This window comes from Rhinolophus ferrumequinum, chromosome 3 (assembly GCF_004115265.2).
Source record: "Rhinolophus ferrumequinum isolate MPI-CBG mRhiFer1 chromosome 3, mRhiFer1_v1.p, whole genome shotgun sequence".
Lineage (NCBI taxonomy): Eukaryota > Metazoa > Chordata > Mammalia > Chiroptera > Rhinolophidae > Rhinolophus > Rhinolophus ferrumequinum.
The window spans coordinates 88,396,489-88,418,827 of NC_046286.1; the positions used below are offsets into that span (position 1 = coordinate 88,396,489).

At 39.0% G+C, this 22,339-nt stretch overlaps 1 protein-coding gene across 6 annotated transcripts in view; it reads left to right on the forward strand.

The window, feature by feature from the left end:
* The window catches only part of PHACTR2 (phosphatase and actin regulator 2), a 230,057-nt gene that overhangs the window by 123,971 nt on the left and 83,747 nt on the right, over positions 1–22,339 (forward strand). The window lies entirely within an intron of this gene.

The window sequence follows — 22,339 nt, forward strand, 5'->3', positions numbered from 1 at the left end:
TCTATACAAAGTGGTATTGACATTGAAATCGTGTTCAGAAAATAAACACATCTTGGTCCCTTGTCCCCCAACCCCCATTTGAAACGGGGATGAAAAACAAAAACAACAGGTCTTATTCCTCAGAAGGGAACGGACATACAACATTTAAAAGTTTGGTCTAATTATTATCATTTATACTTGTAAACTACCCCTCTATTTATTTTCATTTCAAGAGGGTGGATGTTTTTATTCATATAAACCTTCTGGCAAGTATAACATTCCAACCCTTAACACCAAGGAAATTTTGGCTGACAAAGGAAGGACTGAAGTGGTATTTTGTTTAAGAATATTCTGGAAAGCTGTGCTGGTATGTGCTTGGCAGGTATATCCCTCAAATCCGTTCATTTTGTGAGGGGATATTAAGAAGGAGAAAGAGTGGCACCTTCATCCAACAAACGGTTCTTAAAGTAAAGTCATTATGTGTGAGATACTGTGCCAGGTCATGCGGGAAGGTTCAAAGACAGATCATACCCAGACCCTACCCACAAGGGTCTGAGCCTCGAAGGCACTACGTGGAGATCTGCAGAAATGAGGGTAGAAGGGAAGGGACCCCTAGAAAACTGGGGAGACAAATCAGGGAACACGAAAAATATTAAAGAAGGACAAGAATTCAGGCTCTGGCATGGAATTGGGTGGAAAGCAAGACTGAGACACAGGCAGTAGGAACCACTGACAGTTTTTTATCAAATGAGAAGTGATTAGAGCTTTGGTTCAAGGGGATGAATCTGCCTGCTGCATGCAGTATTGATTTCGTGGGGCATTCTGAAGGCAGAACCGAGAGGTAGGCAGCAACAATTCAACAAGGGCAAATGAATGCCTGACATGGGAGGTAGCTGGAGACATGGGGAGAGTGATGCCCAGATTTGTATCTGCAACTCTCCCATCTTCTTGCTCTGCAGGTTCAAATATGCAGCTGCCTATTTGGCAGGTCTGTTTGAATCCTTAATGGGCAGCTCACAGGTTAAGGTCTACACAGAAGGCTGATTTTCCCCTCCAAAGAGGTCTTTCAGTTGACTTCCTACATTTCACCAAATGATACCTCCAACCACTCACTCACGCTAGCCAGAAATCTAGGAGTCATCCTTAGGTTTTCCCTCTCCCTTCCATGCTGATCCTTCAGCATGTCCTATTTCTCTTCCCAAATGTCTCATGTCTACTCACTTCTCTCTGTAGCTACTGCCACCATCCAAGCCCTGGCCATCCATTGCATGAACAACCGCAGTGGACTCGAGCTGGTCTCTTGCTTCTGTTCTTAACCTTCTGCAATTCATTTTCCATACAACAGCTAAAGTAATTTTTTTAAACCCAAGTCATGACACTTCCTTACTCAAAACCTTCCTGTGTCTTCCCATTGCACTTAGAATGAAGTCTAGATTTTGTACTACGGCCCTCAAAGCCATACATGATCCTCTGGGATCCCCGATTCCCACCCACCTCTCGGACTTCCATCTCCCAACGCTTTGCCCCCCACTCCACCCCACACCTGTGCTCCAGCTTCACTCTCATTTTCAGTCATCAGACAAGCCTGGCTCATTCTTGCCTGTGACCTTGGCAGTTGCTGCTCCCTGTGTGTCCAGGACATCCGGGACTCTTCCCCTGCCTCTTTATGAAGCTGGCTCCTTGTTTCAGCTCCAGCAATACCCCCTTTAGAATAGCCTGCCCCTCCACCCCCGCCCCAGTCACAGTTCTCGCTCCCTTCATTGCACTTACCACTCAGATTGTCTTGTCCATATGTTGATTTGTTCATTGTCTCCCTCACCTGAACCTCAGCAGTCTTGTTCCCCAGTGTGTCTTATTCCTAGATAGATGCCTGCCACAAAAACTGTTTGTTGAATAAATGAATAGCCCTGTTTGGTCAGATTGTGTATTAGTAAAGCCGTAGGAACTGAGTGGGAAGTTGAGAGGCGTCCAAGAATTGTAAGAGTTGTTTAAACTGATTCTTTAGTATTTACCTCCAATTTCTACCTAGCATGCTTACATTGCTGATTTTCAATTGTTCAGCTTGGCTCATTCTTACTGAGCTCACGGTATGGAAATTGAAGATACAGCTCCTAACCCTTTTTCACATGTCCTCTGACCTTTGCTTTGCCCCAATCACACATTTCCCATCTTCCCATGCTCTCGTCTTCCCAGCATTCTTACAGTGTACTTTGATTAGATCAGTATTCCATGTAACTAAAAGCTAATGACAGCTAAGCCTGTGTAAACCATGATTACACTTTCTTTCCTGCATAGCTTTTTTTTCCCTACTCGTGTTTTGTTTGCTTGGTAAGAGTCCTACACACTCATTTCCAAACTTTTCCCCAGTTACATAGATCTCGATCTGTTCAGACAATTTCTTTATTCTTTCAAGTGTGTCTTTAAGTTTATCCGTAGTCTTTGCCCTGTTCCAGCTTGGGCTGGATTTCCTCTAAGCCTACTGCCCAGCTGTTGCCCTGAGATCTTTCCTCCTGCCTTATTTTTTATGAGTCTGTTTCCTTATTTTGACACATGGGTAGCTTCTTGAGAAAAGCTCATGGGGCATGGTTTTTCTGTTTTGTTTTGTTTTTGTTTTTTGAGACCTTGTATTAGAAAATATCTTTATTGTGACTTCCTACTTTGTTGATAATTTGGCTGGTAACAAAGCAAAATTGCTGTAATATGTTCAGACACCCACGATCACTTATAATTAATCACGATTAACGTTTTCCCTTTATGTAGAAGAGTATTCCCCCCCGCCCCGTTAGCAAATAGCTTTTAATAAACTTTGAAAGACTTCCTTGGATGATTGTCACACAACTCAACTTTGATCTGCTTTTGTTGTTGTGGTATAAAAAAAGTTTTATGAAAATTCAGGTTTTATATCTGAATATTTAAACATAATGTGATAACATTTTTAAAAAAGATTTGCATTGAAGATCTGTATAGAATAATTGTACTTCTCCTGTATGTTTTATTTTAAGGACCCGCCATCCTTATAGGCTATGGCCTGGAAGGAGTCCTAGGATATTACAAAATGAAGATTGGTATTTCACCTAATTGCCAATTGTGAGAATCACCTAGGGTGCTTGGTAAAAATACTCATTTCTGGGCTCCTAGTATTCTGGACTAGCAAAAATCAGTCTTTTGGAGAGGGGTCTCAGAATCTGGGTTTTCAACAAGCATTCCAGAAGATTCTTAAGGTGAGAAACATCTGCTGGAGATTAGCAGTTTTTAAAAGGTGACTTCAGATGAAATTTTCTCTTCATTAACAATGTGTATCTTCTCTTGACTGGAGGTAGAAGTTAACAAATGCTCAGTTCAAAAACACTGATATTCTGTACTCACTGCCTTGATGAATTTGGTCGTTAATATGTCCTGTTCCCAAGCAAGTGTTCCCATCGTCAAGTACAATTTTGGCAAAATTTCATTGCCAGAGATTTTTTTGCTCCTACATGTGTTTTGTTAATATAAGCTGCAAAATAATTCATTTCCCACAATAGCCAGGTTTGAGCCTAATATAGTTATATTTGAAGGGAAAGAGGTTATCAGCAGAATGGTAATTATGTTTAAGGAAAGGACTCAGAATTTTGACTCTGTTGCCTTTTCAGGAAGACCCCCGCGAACTTCATCTTAGGTAACTGCAGGCTAGTTACAAAAGTCAAAGAACACGGCACTTCATGAAAACAGGTTTTTAATAATAAGTGGCAGGGACTGCAATAAAGAGTTTTGTAAACTATATTTCGAAAAAGGAGGCTAAGCCCTTTTTCTCTTTTAGAAACGTGGGCGGCAAATTCTGAAAACTCCAAAAGGAAGTAATCATTTATTTAAAAATTCTTTTCATAGGTAGTTCCTTTTTGGATAATGGTTGGCCCTTTTTATTTTCACCGGTTTGTACTTCAGGGGTTTTTCCTTTCAGTATTGTGCCTGTTTGTAGCACATTGCCCCAAACATGTGAAGGAAATTTCAGTCAGGCCTAATTGGGGTCTCCTAAAAGCTTTTTCTGAAGAGTTTCTCAGCCTCCCGTGTCCTGAGGAGGGACTGCTTGGCATGGCCTCGGACCTTTCTTCTAGAATAAGAATGTTTCTGACAACCTGGGTAGCCTGCAGGACTTCGGAAGGCAATCTGAGAGGATGACTCAGGATTACTATTGCCGATTTCATCTATTTGAAGAGATTCTGTGTTTTTCAAAATTTCTTTTATATCTATAAAGTTCACTTGTGCTGACCTGCCAAGCTCTCTGTGGAGGAGCTGGCTGAGGATGGAAACTTGGAAGAAGCCAGAATAAGTTAACTAAGCTCCTGTTGAATGTTTCTGTGGGCCTAACTGAGCAACATTTCATTTTCTTAAAATCGACTAAAGCGGAATCGTATACGTGTGTGCATAACTAGTGTTCTGTCACGTGGGAAGTCCTTGGCTGCTCATTTTTTCAAGAAAACACAAAAAAGAATAAAATCAACCTTGAGATTTTGAAAAATAATCTAGAGCTGTACTCTGTAAAAACTGAATCCCCTTTAGTCATCCAACCACAGAATGTCAGAACATGTATACCTCATTTTTTCAAACGATGATGTTTTAATTTATAAAGCCATTATACAGTAATCATAGCAGAAGCCTTTAAAGAACTTTTCTTTTCCCCTCTGCTAGGTGGTGTGTGGTAGAGATGAAGTTAAAAGCCGTGTGACATTTTTCACTCTGCCTTCAATGTATGAATAAATGGCTTTACAGACAACATGCAAGGTCTGTCATTAGTTTCCTAGGGCTACCATAACAAAGGACCACAGACTGGGTGGCTTAAACAACAGAAATTTATTTTCTCACAGTTTTGGAGTCCAAGAAGAGGAGTCCGGGATGAAGGTTTGCTTTCACCTGAGGCCTCTCTCCTTGGCTTGCAGACAGTTGCCTTCTGGCTGTGTCCTCACATGGTCTCTTCTGTACGTGCACATACCTATGTCTAGACTTTGTCTGCTTAGGAGGACACCAGTCAGGTTAGATTAGGGGCCACCCATATGACCTCATTTTACCTTAATCACCTCCTTAAAGGTCTTATATCCAAATACAGTCACATTCTGGAGTACTGGGGGGGTTAAAGACTTCAACGTGTGAATTTTGGGGGACACAGTTCAGCCTATGACAGTGTCCTTAAAACAAGTTAACAAACTCAGACCCATTCACAATGGCTCAGAAGCACACTGGATCCATTGCCTTTTTTCTGATTTCTTCAATTCTACTCCTTCAATAGATTACGGCCTCTTTCCTGCTCACATCCAACAATGTTACATAGTCAGTAGTTATGACTTAAGTAAGAGGATGAATTGAAGGTAGTTTTCAGCAATGAGAATCAACCAGTGTCCCTATACAGTGCCACTTAGGAAGTGAAGCATAGAATGTAGGGGTAAAATTAGAAAATAGTCTATGTGAACATTATATTTCTTCCATAGTTGTGTCTGAAATAATTATCTTGTGATTGGAGCACCACATTGGTTGAGTAATAGTGTGAAAAACAAAAGCAAAAATGCTTATCAAGATTCTAATTGCAGTGTGGTCAGAAACTGTGTGCTCCCTGACTGGTGTTATCTCTTCTTTGAGGTCCCTAAATGTGAAGCCCTCTATTTAGAGAAACGTCTTCTTCCCAGATGTCACTATATATATATATATTTTTTCTTCCTGTGTTTGAGTTTTCTTATTCTGTATGCTTTCATTGTCTTAGAGGTGTTTGATATCCAGCAGAGTGACATGTCCCTTCACAAAGAGCTGCTAAAATAAGAAAGAAAATGAATAGGAATGCTAAAGAAAGATAATGTTTAAACACCTGTCAAAGTAAAGCCAAAACAAGAATGTTCTTGCCAGAAAATGCAGCAGCCTCATTGAATCAGGTTGGTAAGTCAAAGATGATTCACGTGTGACTACACACATTTGTGTTAGGCCCCCTGCACACCGCAAAGCACCGAACAGGCTTTCGATGAGGGCTTTGTAGCTCTTGGTAAATTTCTCAGGAAATGTTCCCTGGGATGGGCAGTTTGGGTGGACTTGATCATCTTGTCGCAACACATGAAGAAAGGGGTTTCAAAAGCACACTCACCTCCTTTAGGTTCAGAATTCCTTAATTTAAATGGAACAGGTCCCTCAAGTCATTTAAGCACATGAGATTTGGGTACATGAGAAACTAGCAATCCTAGCTCCTCTCTTCAAAGGATTTGAAACTCTCCAGTGACCTCAGAAATTATTTAATTTTTCAGGTGTTTTTTTGGACCAGAAGTTTCCTAGAAATAAGTTAGACTAGAGATGGTTGAGATTAAAATATATATATATATACACACACACATATGTGTGTATATATCTCTCTATATATGTGTATATATATATATATATATACAGCTTTTGGGGAATATATGTATACATATATATTTCTATATATGTGTATATATATACACACACACACACACACACACACAGACACATATATATATATATATATATATATATATATATATATAGAGAGAGAGAGAGAGAGAGAGAGAGAGAGAGAGAGAGAGATACAGCTTTTGGGGAATATATATATAGAAATTCAGTTTCCTTGGGCCCTAATCTGAATCCAAATTGTGATGGGTGGGCAGTTGAGGGATGTGCAGGAACTCTTAGCCAAGCCTCCACACCCATGAGTGATGACTCTGTCACTTTATTTAGTCTTTGAAGGCATTTTGTAGGTTAGTATCTGCTGGACACTCATCCTAAGGAAGGTGAAAAGTCACCGAATGTTGGTGGTGTTCCGAGGGAGAACTCTTCACTTGGATCCAAGACCCTGATATTTCAGATTTAAAATTTAATATCCAAAGGCCTAAAAATGAAGTCTTAGAACTATATACAATGGAAATAACTAATAAGAATTTAATTATTAATTACTTGTCGCTTTGCAGTGTCAGTCCATCCTTATTTTTATTGCTGAGTACTCCAGTTCTAGGGGCAAAGAAAAAGAGCGCAAGGTCCCTGTTAGATCTCAAAAAAAAAAAAAAGGAGTGGTGCAGAATAAACAGAGGCTCTTTGGTAATGATTTCTTAGGCAGTCCAGGGGATACCGATTCTCAGTACACAAGCGTCCTCAGGACTTGGGTATTTGTCTTGTATTTAAAGGTGCCTGAACTGTAAAGGATCTGAGGTTAACAGAATCATGAAACGGAACTTTTTGTATTTCGACATTAGGCCTATTTGGAAACAGGAGTAAACGCAACTTCCTGTGTTGGCAGCTATAGCGACACATCTTACATAGTTCAGGCTTTTCAAAAAACCAAAAGTAACAACAAGTTAATAGCCCAACTAGATGTCAAAGCTCCATAACTGGATTTTCACCATGATCCACTGAGGACTGTATTAACCAAGTAAGCAAGCAGTCTTTTGAATAAAATAGTTTTGTTGTTTGTTTGTATTTTTACTTTTTTATTTTTTGCAAGTGCAAGTGTAAAAATAAATTGTGCAACTGCCCAGCTGGTGGGAAATAGACCCAAGTTCAGTAGTAGCTACTGGCTCCCATTCTTATAGATTATGTTCCTTTCCTTAGTCCAGGGCATTTCTGCTATAGGATAATGGGGATTTGCCTTCAATGCTAATTGGTCTCAGCAGCTCCCAGCAATTGTCCTGAGACCAGTGGAGAACCAGGTGGTTCTAAGTCTGTTGAGCGGTGGGGGTTCCTGGAAATCTCTAGAAGACCAGGAAAATATTTGCAAAATATCGCCCCAGTTGCTCCAGATCATAAATAATCCTCTTCTATTCTTTATTTCCCTCAATACCTTTTAACGGCCCCCTTTCCACTTGCTTCTGTTGGGAATAGGAAAAGAAATAGTGGAAAGAGTTGACCTTTCTTGAGTATTGCTGAGGCAGTATGACCCTTTACGTACATTATCTCTGCTAACCCTAGCAACTACCAAGTGATAAATTATCCCATTCTACGGATGAGGGAAAAAGACTCTGAACGGTTGAGTGACTTGCCCAAGGTTACCAGCTAAGATGGAGAGGAAGACATTATTAAATTCAAGTCTTACTGGCTCCAAAGCCCGTGTTTTTCCTCTGTAGGACTCGCAGGTCTGTGTATATACTTAAAATAACTAATTATTTTATTTATTTATTTTTTAAAAAGCACATACAGACTTTTACCAGGGTGCCAAATAAGCTAAAGGGTTAAACAAAACAAAACATTGTTTTACTTCTTTGGAGGCTTTAATACAGAACGCAAGTGTCAATCATATCTCCGTTTGTTTGCTCCACTTAAGATACTGGTATAACAGGACGTATTTGATTCCCAGTTGAAAGTTGAGATAGGAGAGGTGGTGTTTTCTGTTTAGACTGAAACAAAAACTTGTTGCTAGTTGCCAGTCTCAAAGAATGATTCCTGGTAATTGAGCGTGTTACGTTATATAGTCAGATATTTGCCACCACAACACTGGGCTACTATGCGAAGGGCCTCATAATTCTACCAGTTTCTGATGTGTTTAGTGAATCGAAAGTCTCAAATATCAATACATCCATGATAATGTCATTATGAAAGAATTTGGTTTTATAGTTTCCTATATGGTTTCATAGTTTTTTGAGAGATTCAGATTCTTATCTGTAGTACCTAAAAAGAGTGGGGGAAAAACCAAAGCAATTTGGATTAAGTTCCAATTCAGTTAGGTAATTTGCCTTTCCCAGTTTCTTTACCATGAAACTAAATGGCGTTTCTGACTTCCCCAGTTAGGCGAAAGAGGTGAAGACTGAAGAAAAATGTGAGATGCCTAATGTGTTTAAAGTGTTTAGAGAAGGAAGAAGGAAATGTCACTGTGGTGTGTGTGGAGCAGTAGGTCTTGAAAAAAATTAATTTTCACTTCTCATTGCTATGTTAAAAAAGAAAAGTTCTTAAAAGATTATTTCACGTATAAATTATTCCAACTGTTTTTTCAGTTCTTTGTCTTTGATCGATTGTCTTTTTAAAATTACATAATAAGCAGCAAGTAAGTTTTGTTGACCTGAAAAATTTGTCAAAAAAATGTCTGTACCATTCTTACGAGTGTTAATCATGGTTCCTGCTGGCTTTGATATTTTCTCAATTCAAACTTTAGTGTTTGTTATATTATCTTTCAAAATATTTGGAATTGTACAGGAAGGCACTGTTGGAAACAATTTCCTCTGTGTGAAAAATCTTAAGCTAAAATAAATCATAGCCTAGTTAGGCCAGGCCTTGTACATTATTACCAAGCATTTGTCTATGACTTACTTCTTCATTTTATAAATATTTATTAAGTACCTTCTGTTGCTGAGGTACAGGGTGGGGGCACCACCGGGACAAAACTCTTTTGGTCCCTGTGCTCATGGGACTCCTAGTCAGGAGGACTATTACTTTTTCTTCATTTACATGCTCCTCGAAGAGGCAACCTTTCATCCCTACTCACTAACAACAATTAAAAATTATTTTTATAGCTTCTGGAAAAGTCGGCACACTGCAACTAGCTACTTCTGAAGTTCAGTTAGGAGCTTTTTCTTCATTCCCGTTCGCATTCAAGATTCCTTCAAGCCAGTATTGAAAATCTTAATAAAAATTATATCAGGAAAGAATTTGGGAATAAGCTGGTTGGATTGATGGTGACTAATTGGATTCCGTGTGGTGGTATACCTAAGTCCTGCTGGTACAAATCGTTTTCTGTAATGCTTGCTTCACACACATGTCATTTCCAAGAAAGAAACCAAAACGGAACATCTTGCAAGTGGAATATCCTTAGTGACTGTATTGGAGGAAAAAATCAAAAGCAAACCTAAAGGCATCGTTCCTATAAAATTATTTTTTTAAAGAAAAATTAATGGAATTGCTTTCTCTCTCTCTCTCTCTCTCTCTCTCTCTCTCTCTCTCTCTCTCTCCTTCTCTCCCTCCCCCCCTCCCTCTCTCCCGTTCTCTCACTGGGTATATAAACTAAGGAATGTTAATCTTTTGCTTTTCAGTGATTTTTAAGTTCCCTGCTTAATTTGGACAGGATATTTCTACCTTTTGGACAACATTGTAAAAGGAGACTAACTGTCTGTAACCCTCAACAATTTTACCCTGAATTTTACCTCAGAACTTGGAGACCATTTTATGTTATGCCTCTCACTAGAACTAATGCTCCACTGCCACAGTGCAAGCCCCATCTGTCCCGTGCTCTCATTATATGCCGTATTTCTATGTTGGAATGGATAGTTGCTTGAATAATAATGTCAGCCTCCCTCATAGACTGTAAGCTTTCTATAGGTAGAGATACAATCCAATTTTGCTCGTTATTATAACCCAAGTGCATTAACTTGTTTATAATAGTTGCTCAGTAAATTAATTATGAGTGAATGACTCCATTCCATAGTAAGCAGAGTTTTCTACATCCTCATCTTTTTTGGACTTCTCTTTGCTCTTCTTCCTTATTTTCTCTGAAACCCGCCTCTCCTTGCCAGTTCTTCCCTTGTAACTCTCTGTAATGGACACTGTGTTCTCCTGCACTTCTCACCATTGACATCCCATCCACTCCTGACTGTCATTCCTGCTCATTTTGCTTCCAGTATTGCATGTATTTTCATTCCAAGTATGTGCCATCCTTCTGAGTTTCACGTCACGTGTCTTTGCTGCTATTCTCATCTCCTGACTTCCTGGTCACCTACTCATATTCACAAGATGATGTTCAGACTCTCCTTCTCCACTCCAAGTCTTGGTATTGTCCTGAGGGAGCTCAATCCCCATGTGCTAGTCTGTTCTTTCTTGCATCTCCCTCTCTCCCTCTCTCTAGGCTCTTTCCCCTCAGCCCAAAACATGCTTGAGAGTCCTCCACACTTGTGAATTTAAAACAAATGAAAAAAAATGTTTTCCTTTTCCTGATGATTCTCAGTACAGAAGAAGGCTGGTTCTTCACTGTGTAAAGCCTGCTGCCTCCTAAATGTAAATGTTGTGTAAGAGTTTACCTCTGGTCCTCAGTGGCTGCTTTTGTTTGGAATATTTATCCCAAATAACTTCAATGCCAACCCCATGCTAGTGTGCCAATAATGTATTTCTGACTGTCTATTGAACGTTTTCCCCTCAGTGTCCTGCCAACACCTCAAGGTCATGGTGCCTGAACACAAGCCATAGGCCTTTTCTCCATGTTGTTTTCTCATCTTGACATCACACCAAGTCCTCGGAGAGGTCCAAGCCATGGAGTTCTCTGTGACTTCTCTGGGCAATTTCTCACCTGCTCACTTCTTCCTCAATGTCCCTTGGGTACATTCATCATTTTCAATCCATTTTCACTGCTCCTGTCCAAGTTCAGATGCCTGCATTGTGGTAGTCAACTCTTCACTGAATGACATGGATATAAATCTGGGTGCCTTGGGGAATCTTTATAACTAATTGATGTAAATTCCCCTCCCAGCATCCTGCCTTCCGTTGTATAAGGTTGTAGGGCTCATTGCCACCTTGGAGAGAGAGTCCCGAATTCTACGGGTGACCAGCAGTCTCTTCACAGATACCAGCCTTGGGAACATGGTGTGACTGCCAGGGGACCGTTGGACTAGAGACAGGGTCAGTCACGTTATATGTAGACTCTCATGACTCTTAGGTATCCTCCAGCCTTTTGACCTAAAGATATGGGTCCAGATTTAATGTGTTATTTTAATAATATTTCTGTTACATTCATCCTCTCCAGGAAATGTTTAATTTTGTCTGAGGCAAAATTTAGCCACTTATTTAAAAGTTGTGAAATTGCATTTGCTTCTATTTTACAATTTATTTAGGAGGTCTGCCAGCTTCTCCCCTAAAGTTTCATCCCCATGTGTGTGGAGCCATTATCCTAACAGAGGAGGTGAAATTCTCTCTCACTTGGTAGTTTGTCTACTGGAGATGTAGTGACGTTTTCTTCCTTTTCACAAACACAGCACACGCTCCCTACAGCACACCCTCCACACACCAAGAGCTCCCCACCTTCGACTCTGGAAATTGCTATAGGAGATGGCTAGAGAAGGGATGGAAGATAGAAAGTTAGTTGGTTCCCTTCCTGTTTTTCATCTTGCTGTTCCTAAGCACATTCCTGGAACCCTTTGCTTGTAGTGGTAACAGTGATATTCAAAACTTTAGATGCTTTTGTTTACATTAAAATTGATTTTCCATTTTCAAAGGGACCCTTGTCCTACTCAATCAGAGTTTCTTTAAACCCCAAATATGAGTGACATTATTTAATCTGTTAAATGTCTTGTAGCAGGTCTAGGGGATGTTGTTCACGTCAGTGCATCAGGATGTCATACAGCTGCATAAACACACTCATTCTGCCGGCCTATCAGCCGCAAGTTTAAACTCTGAAATTCTGTCAGTGCTTTCAGACAGATGGAAGTCTTTAGTAGCTTTTCCCTTTGGGAGTTTAAAAATAATGGCTGTCTCCGTTAGAAAAACAAGTTGAAAACCTGACATCAAATTTCTAAAATTAATACTGTGGTAAATAAGGATTCTGTGCAATCAGATGGCCATAGTCGATACAAGTGAAGCTTACCCTCTGCCTGCAACTAGCATGAACTTCACTGTGATGACACTGGGCGTTGTTTTAGAGAGCAAAACAGTACCTGCTCCAACTCTTGGATTAGTCCAAAGAAGTGGTTGGGGGTGGAATTAAGTTATTAGTCCTTAGAGTTTACGTCTTGTCTTCTCTTAAAATAGAGCCCTGTTCCTACCCATGACCCTCTGACCCATTTTGTACAAAGGACACTCTGGAGGCAAACTATTGAGTTTAAATCACACTTATTCTGTGACCTTGGCCAAGTTCCTTGGTCTCTCTAGGTTTCAGCTTTCTCATTTATAAAATGCAAATACCAGTAGCACCTACTTCATAGGGTTGTGGTGACAATTAATAAGGCAGTATTCATAAAGCACTTACAAGAGGTCTGAATGTGACCTATAAGACTGATACACTCAGCACAAAGCAGTATGAGATTCATAGAATTCTTAAAGTTGGACAGGAGCCTAGAGATCATTTAACCTACTCTCCTAATTTCAACAGTGAAATATTAGGGTCCTTGCTCAAGGTCATAGGGCTAGTTCAGTAGCAGAGTTGGGTCTGGGACTCAGTTTTCTTTTTGGCTAACAGTTAACCATCCCAATCAGATGGTCAAAACCCAGAACATTAACCGAGATTTATTGCCTGTCCTGATTATACAATGTCTTCTTTGCTTTTTGTTCTACAGTCTTACTTCTCTTTTAGAGTTATTAGGAGATGCTGCTGGTTTACCATGAGTTCAGCTATCATATTCCAATGAGGACAGCCTTTGTAAAGTGGGGGGCATAGCCTTGATCAAAATTAGATGACCTCGGCTATGTCACTGCCACGAGTTAGTGATTTGGGAAGTCACATAGCCTTGTTAGGCCTCAGTTTCCTCATATATAGTGCTTGTATGTATGTATACATGCATACATAGATGTATACATATATATGTTTACATACATACCTGTATGTATGTATGTATATGGTAATATATAACTCCTGTTAAACAGGATTGTTGTTCCTATAACAGGTAACATTGTACTCAGAGTTTCTGTGGATTGCATTGCTCAAAACTGCTGCCTGCTCTAATATGCAGAGTAAAAATAAACAAACTGTCATTATTTACAGAAAATAAACTTCTTCTCTACCTTTAATCTTGCTTCTAATTTAGCACGGCTTCAGGGCAACCTCAAAAGATGGTAGAAAAGTAATTAGCTCTCCCCGAAACCTAATAAGGGAAAGGAGATATTATTTACATTTTCCAGGTAAAGAGAGTGGTAATGATACCCTTTCTAATAAGAAGAGCTGTGAATAAAACTCATCATTTCCACGTGCTCTTGTCATCTGAGGTCTTGCCTAAGATAGCGTAATTCTCATTTTGTAACTAGGTAGCTTTGCTTTGAAATGCTCGTGTATTTAGGTGAATCTCACAGACAGAATGTTCTGTGAAAGAAGACAGACAAAAAAGGGTTGTTGTATAATTCCACTAAAGTTGAAGTTCAAGATCAGGTGAAACAAATCAGGGATGATAGAAGTCAAAACAGTGGTTATTTGGGGAATGGATGGGAGAGAGTGGGTATTGACCGGAAAGAAGCACAAGGAAGCTTCTTGTCCTGGAAATGAACTAGACCTTGATCTGGATGGTGATTGCATGTACAAAATCGTTTACTTTCTGTATGTGTGTTGTACCTCAAAAATTATTTTGAATAAGCTCCATATTATTAATTTTAATGACAGTGGAAAGTGCTGATCTTATCCTAAGTCAGTCCCTTTAGAGAACTTTATAGTTTCTTTCAAGTGATAGAAGAATGGAAAATAACAAATTTGGAGGCAAGTTATAAGAGCAGCCTTCTTCCAGGCAGACTAAAATTCCTTCATTTAACTCTATTATAATACTAACATTTTTCACATGCTATTCATTTTCTTTAAATTTAATTTCTTATTTACATTCTTTTCTTTTTTACTCTTGCTGGATTTAAAAACGATGATGACTAAATAATTTAAAAAATATTTTTAGCCATGATTATTACTTTAATGTTGATTATTTTTTTTAAAGGAACTCCCAGCTGATGAAAAGAAATTTTCTTCTGTGCCAACTAAGATCTTTTCTAACTCTAAAATTCTCTTCTCAGATTTTTAAGTAGTGGTAGATACTTTCTACATAAAAAGTTCAAAAATTCTCTAATTCCTTCGTTTCAAAAAATTTTCACATTTAACCATTTCACACGTTGAGGGACCTGACTTTATAAGTTTGTTTTTTTATCCTTTTTCATAAATATGTATCATCTGTCTGGTAGGAGCACAACACTGTGACAATGAAAACATTTTTCTTGGCGTGACTTGAAAAGGTCAGCTGTCCTTGATTTGTTCACTTTCAGGCCATTCCCTCCTTGATTTCCTCTGGAAAGGCTGCTCGTCTTTGCCGTCCCAGGCCAAGTCTCCCAGGCCCTGTGCAGTGTTCCCAAGCCCCCCAGACAGAGTTTATTGCTCCTTCCTGGGCTGCTCTGCTTTCGCCTTTGTTCGGGTGCCTCCCCGCTTGGCTGGTATCATTGACCACTGAACACGTCTGCCTCCCACCATACTGGGAGCTTAAGGGTGAGAATCCCGTCTTACTGTCTGATCGCCCTGGGCCTTACAGGGTGAGTCATAGCACCAAGTTAAAGCAGGCCTCGCAGTACGGTGGTAAGGGGCCCATCTCTGGAGGCAGGCAGACTTGACTTCTGATCCAAGCTCTCCCGCCTACTTGGTGTGGCCCTTGAGGAAATATGTATTCTTTGTTCAGTTGTATAATTTAATCAATAAATATTTATTTACTCTTTCTTTATATGAATATAGACACACACCACACACACACAATGTCCCTGATACTGAGTTTGATGTTTAGTCTCTGTGAATCTTGGTTTCCTCATCTCAAAAAATAGGACTAATAATGCGCCTAACTTAAAGCTATTGTGATAATTAGCACACACTCATGCAGTATTTACTGTGTGCACAAGAAGTATTAGTGATTATTAACTCTGCTATTAATAAAGTGCTCCCTCATTTCCATTTTCAGGAAAGAATGCAACCCAGGGTGGGTCAGTGACTAGTTTAGTCTTGGGTACAGCTCATCAGACCTTTCACACCCACGTGAGCTATGGGATTTCCATTTCTGAATTGTGCCACTCCTTCTCCCATCCCCACGAGTTCACGGGGGAAAGAAAATGGATGAGCTAGAAAATGCATCCTCAATAGTCATAAATAACTTTAAGTCCTTTACATTGACTTTGGATTCTCAAATTAAAAACAGCTCAGCTTCAGTGATTTAGAAATAAACTGCAGGGAACTTAAACATTTTTATTTCCAATTTTGTCATTTTATATTAGCAGTACATAGTGCTAATCTCAGCACGGTGTGTGTGTGTGTGTGTGTGTGTGTGTGTGTGTGTGTGTGTGTGTTGGGTGGTAAGTTTGGGTCTCCTCTCTGTATGGTTTCACAGTAACTGTGGATGAGTACTTCCTGCTGCCATTCTGTAACTGGGCTCATTGTCTACCGTCTTGCAAGACGTCGAATATAACTTATCCTGTTTGGGTCTATCGTGTGCTAAAAAGTACTGAAACAGCAGTTTGATGATCTATAAATATTCTCTTAGGAATAAAACACTGAGATTGGAAAGTATTAATAAAGGGAGATTTTGGAGAGAAAGATGAGCAATTCTAAAGCATACTACTTTCCAAAATTTCTTTGAGAAGAAATCTTGACTGTTGTCAGAAGACAGTACTCTCAGAGGTCTCTCTAGAGCTAATGTCCTCTTCCCTAAGAATCTCCTACATCCTCATCCTCCTTGACCTCCATGCTAGCTAATGCCACATTTTAGAATAGGTTTAGATTTCCAAAAAAGTTGCAAAAATCGAGCGTTCTTATATATACCCCCAAGTTAATTTCTCCTATTGTTCATCTCATATCAGTGAGGTACATTTGTTACATCCAGGGAGCATTGGTGCATCGCTATTCACGAAATTCTACAGTTTATTAGGGTTTCATTAGTTTCCATTTGTTTGTTCCAGGATTCCATCTAGGATACCACCTTATATTTATTTTCATGTCTCCTTAGCCTTTTCGGGTCTGTGACAGCTTTCAGACTTTCCTTGTTTTTAATGACCTTGACAGTTTTGAGGTGTATAGGTCAGGTAATTTGTAAATACCCCCCAATTTGGTTTTGTCTGATGTTTCTCTCATGGGAACAATGGAGTTAGGGGTTTTGAAGTATTCTCATCACCTCCTATCAAGGGTAGATGTTATCAACATGACATCATTGAGGAAGTTAATCCAGATCACTTGCCTAAGGGAGTGTTTGTTAGGTTTTCCCACTGTCAAGTCACGCCTCCCTCCCCACTCCTTTCCATACTGCACTCTGTGAAAGAAGTCACCACATTTAAGAAGTGGGGAATATTAATATAAATTATTTGTAATCCTTCTGTACAGATTTGTCTGTTTTCCCAGGTTTTTTATTTATTCAATATTTATATCAGTATGGGCTCATGCATATTTATTTTATACTTTGTATTATAATCTAATGCAGCATTATTTATTTTGTTGTTCAAATTGTTCCAGCTCTGGCCTTTGGGACTCTTTCAGTTGGCTCCTATATGACTTTGATATACTCCCATCAGTACGGTTTTAGAGCACTTGTTTACTTTCTGGCCCTACAAGATGCTCCGGGCTCATCTAGTATTTTCCTATCCCCAGCCCTGGAAACGGCCATTTCTAAAGAGAGGTCTGATTCATTTTCTTGACAAGTGCTGTTAGAAACCAAGACTTGAGTGTTTGTGTGCCCACTGGGGTATCATTGCTTCTGGGTGCTCTGAACAAACAGAGCTAGGAAGTACGTGTGTGCGCACACGCGCACTGAGCCATATGTACACACATTATCTATCTCTCTGTTCTATCATCTATCTTTATCTTTATCTATCTATTCTATCATCTATTCCATCATCTATCTATCTATCTATCTATCTATCTATCTATCTATCTATCTATCTATCTATCTATCCATCCATCTATCTAATCTCTTTAATCTATCTGGCCAAATACTAACGAGTTCATTCTAATGCAGTGTCACATGGCTCACTCTAGCTTTCCTCCTTGCTTATCTGTAATCTTCCTTTCCAAGAGTGAGAAGCCTGGCTCCCAACATCCACTGTCTATTTGTTCCATGTGTTCCATCCCACTATATGTGCGTAGCAGTTTCAGAATTGTTAACTCATACCCCCGTGTAATGACACACATTGTGATATTTCTGTTCCTTTTCTGTTCCTTTCCACTAGTCATTTATCTTACCCCCCCAACAGGAAGAGATTTGATCCAGTCCAGTGTAAATTCTGATTAGCAAGAGAGTAAGGATCTCCTTTAGACAACTCAAGACAAAGGTAGCCACTTGACTTCCTTAGAAACCATTATTCTGTCTCATCTGAGATGGCTCCTAGCATCAGTTTACTCTGACCTTGTTGTCTACTTGATTCTGTGCCCAGAAATTGTATGTATACTCCTGTGTATGACAACACATATACTGCGTCATTGTGTCAGTTGAGAGAGAAGCCTCATGTAAATGTAGGAAATAAAGTTAAATCTTCCCTAAGTGCTGCTCTAATGCATCTTTGCCATATGTCCTGTGGCCCTTGAAGGGGAAAGAGGCAGAATTATAATGGAAACATAAACTCTGTAATACAAATTTAAAATAGAATGATAATATTATGTAAGCATAATCAATGACAAAGGCACAAAGAAAACAGCCTAGTGACATCGTGCACGTGTGCTGCGTCACCGTTGGGATCCCTTGATCATTCCCCAGCTCACAGTCCTTTCAAGTGTCCTCTTGGTGGTTGTCCAACGTCTCTCCTCATTCTCCTGGGCCACAACCAAAAGCATTGCCGGCTTGCCTATGGTGAGAGGATCTTGTCAAGTGCCACATCTCAGGGAGAGGCTGTCTTTTACCATGAAGTGTGCTGCTAACTATAAGCTTTATTGAAATTCGCTTGATCAGCTTATAAAAGTTCCCCCATTCCAGCTACGATGAGAGTACACACGATGATTGGATGTGGAATTTTGTCCTATTCCTGCATCTATTGAAACAGTCATATTTTTTTTTCTAAATTTGTTAATATGATGCATTGCATTCTTTCTTAAAATATTGGTTCAGCCTTCAATTTCTGGAATAATCACTATTTGATATTGACGTTTTATTTTTCTTATCATATTATTGAATACTACATATGTGTATATCTACTACATTTCACCCTTTTAACATTTAATTAAGCTTTTTATTAAAAAATAAAATAGCCTAGAAGCCATATTTTAAGGAAATAATGGTTGCTTTGCTATTTTTTTTTTTTACTTCCTTTAAGTTCTTGATTTTTAAATGTCAGATGTTTTTGTATAATGCCTGTTTAATGGGTATATTTTTCTTCTGTACAATAAAATCACTGTGAGTAATATTGTAAGCATATACTTAGCACAGCAGAGTATTGTCATAGCATTTTAACTACATATGATTTCTCTGTAATTGTTTTTGTTGTTATTGGGCTTCAAAAATGTATTCCCATTAACCGTCAGATATTTAAGGATATTTAGAGGAAAGTTGAGACCATCTTTGCCACCTGCTTTTGCATAGAGTAGCGTACCTATCAGTGTGTACAAAATCAGTACCAGGAGTTCTTTTATTGAGGTTCTTTTCTAAATGAACTTTTACCTACAAAACTGTGAGAGATGGAATACTCTGCTGCATTTGTCTTACTTCCTCAGTGACTGAAATCATGATGTGTGGAGAACAATCTAAAATAAAAATATAAAGTACCACATAACCATCTAATATTACAAAAAGACTACAAACTCTTAGATTTATTTTTCTAAGAATCCTTGTCATTCAGTTCTCACATCTCAGAGGGAAGACTATCCAAACCTATAATTTGTTTTATATGGTAATTATCTAGCCACATCCATTTTGGGCTTGTATGGTCACATTTGCACTGGGACTGCTTAATTGATAAATTTCTTTTTAAATGAAAAATAAAACCTGCATGTCATCTCTGAATTCTTATCAGTTTGTGGCATGGGGAAGTCTTGTTAGGTCTGAGCTTCTTTCGATGGGAAAATAGACTGAGCTGTGTCATTTAAACTGTGTACATCCGAACAACAAATGCCTGTATTTCCTTTTCTTTACTGTATTTCAAAATATTTAAATAATGTTTTAGTTTATAATGCTGCTCTCAAGTGTGAAAAGGAAAGTTTTGATAAATGACAGATCACTCTTATTATCATGATAGTGGAGAAGAGAGTTAATGTGTTTACACTACTCAAAAGCAGGTGACAATCCCCTTTATATACATGATGTAAGAGCAGTACAATGGCAATTTGTGCCAACATATGGTTTCTAATCGCAAGTGTGGTTTACTATAATAGCCCAACAATTACAAAATTACAGGTGGATTCATTCAATTAGGAAAAAGAGTGTGTGTGTGTGTGTGTGTGTGTGTGTGTGTCCGTGCACACACGTGCACTGATGTGGTAACTGGCGCTGGGCCAGGCAGGCCCTTTCCAGAGCAAAGATAAAGACTTGTAAATGCATAATAAAGAAAGATAACCACCGTTAATTTATTATGCAGCTATGAATTTAACATTAAGGGTTTCATTTTTCGCTCATCAACTACCTTAATCTCCCCATCTATCACCTAGGATATTATTTATTTTTTGTTTTTCTTTGTTTATTTTTGTTTTCAGGAGAAAAATCAACTCTTCTTAAATGGTTAGGGTCCAAAGCAGAATTTTTATGGAGTCTCAGGGAAATGGATATGTGGGTTGAGAAAAAATGAGAACTGGATGTGTCTGTAGCCACAAAGTGATTTTGAGATGGAAACTTTTACCTCCTATTTTGTAATAGTCAACCCTTTTATATTTCACAACATTTAAACTGTTCAAAATTAAGCCCTTCAGCATAAAGTCTCAATGAAGAAGAAACACCATGTATACTTAGTTCCTCCCTTGGTTTGCCCCTAGTTTAAGGAAGGCAGTTGGAGAGGAGTGGAAGTGAAATAAATAAGGATTTCTCTTTTTTTCTCTGGCTTTGCTTCACAATCAGTCTGTTGCATGTCTCTCTGTGCCTGTTGCACTAGGGTCAACATGGCAGGGTAAAGTAGGGTTAGGAGCCATACACAGAAGAACTTGCATTTCTTCTTGAAATCAGACTACATCTCACTAGTGGGAAGAATGGGATTCATCATTCTTGTTTGGCAGGAGTACTCATAAGGATTTAGGCATCGACATGTACTGATTGTCTTTTTTTTCATTCAGTTTAAGATTTTCCTGGTTCTTGGTAGGTCAAGTAATTTTTGATTGAAACTTAGACATTTTTGTATTCTGTGATAAGACTAAATTTTATTGAAACTTCTGTTTTAACTGGCTTTGTCTGACATCTCTCCAGAAAGTGAAGCAAGGCGTGCCACCTCATTACTGCCAGGTAGAGGGAAAAGTCCAGGTTCCCTACTCATCTTCTGTTGATACCTGGTGGCAGAAATGGGGGTGGTGGTGATTCCTTGTTACTGTCGGGCATGGTGGGATTTCCAGATACCCATGTGGTCTTCACTGACACCACAGTGAGTGGGGGTGGTCTTATTCCCACTGGGCAGTGGCTTGATACCACCCCAATATTATAAGGAAAGAAAGAAGAGAGAGACATTATTACTGACAGATAGGGTTGGATGTCCAAGCTCCCACATACACTGTAGAGGATGCTTCATTACCAGCTGGCAGTCATGAAGGTCCCTCCTTGGTCTTCTCTGACATCAATCTGACAGGGGTGTTGGAAAGCTCCTTGTTAGAGCTTCATGTGGGTAAAGTCTGGTCTCCCCACTTAGCCTTTGCTGGCATGGATGGTCATAGTTTCTTCTGTGGTGTTTGGCTGGAGTAGAGCAGTTATTTCTTTCCTGCTCCTTTAGCTAGAGAGAGCAGCTTTTGTTGAGGCTTTTTTTCCTCTGTGACCATCGGTGTTTCCAGGTTGGTGATTGCTTCAGCTACAAGTCAGGGAATATGAGACAAAAAGAAAACCTGGAGATCTTACCTTCATGTTGTTTCTTGGGTTCTGGGGTCCCAGGTTGGTCTACGTTCTTTTCACCTTGCAGAGTCTTCTTGTGCTGGTTTTATATATAACACCCAGGGTTTTTAAAGTTGTATTTAGCAGGAAGAATAGGAAAAAAATTAAGTCTGCTCCGTCTTTCTGCAAGCAGAAGCCCTTGCCATTCCATTTTTGTTTTGTTTTGTTTTTCCCGATATTTTGTTAAATAGTTGTGAAGATGAAAGACTTATACAGTTAACTACCACATATCCACCACCTAGATTCAACACTTAACATTTTACTGTATTTTACTTTATTGTATATTTATCTATCAGTCCATTCCATCTATGCATTCATTAATTATTTTTTGGTGGACAGCAGTACGTTTCACCCCTGAACACTTCAGCATGCATTCATTAATTGGACTTTATAGTACTTATTTGGGGGCTTTTTTTTAAAAGGTAAATTTTACATACAGCGAAATGCACAATATCCTGATTACCATTTGATGTGTTTTGTATAATCCATCCCTTATTGAGATAATTTCCATCACCCCAGAAAGTTCCCTCATGCCTCTTCTCAATTAATTCCTACCTCCATCTCACCCCAAGAAGTAACTGCTGTTCTGAATTTTTTTCTTTCTTTTTATTGCCTGTTTTGCCATAAATTCATTTTGGAACTTCATATAAGTAGAACGACACAGTATGTATTCTTTTGTCGTTTTTATTTTTTGTTTCTCCAGCACAATGTTTTCGAGATGCATTCATGTTGTT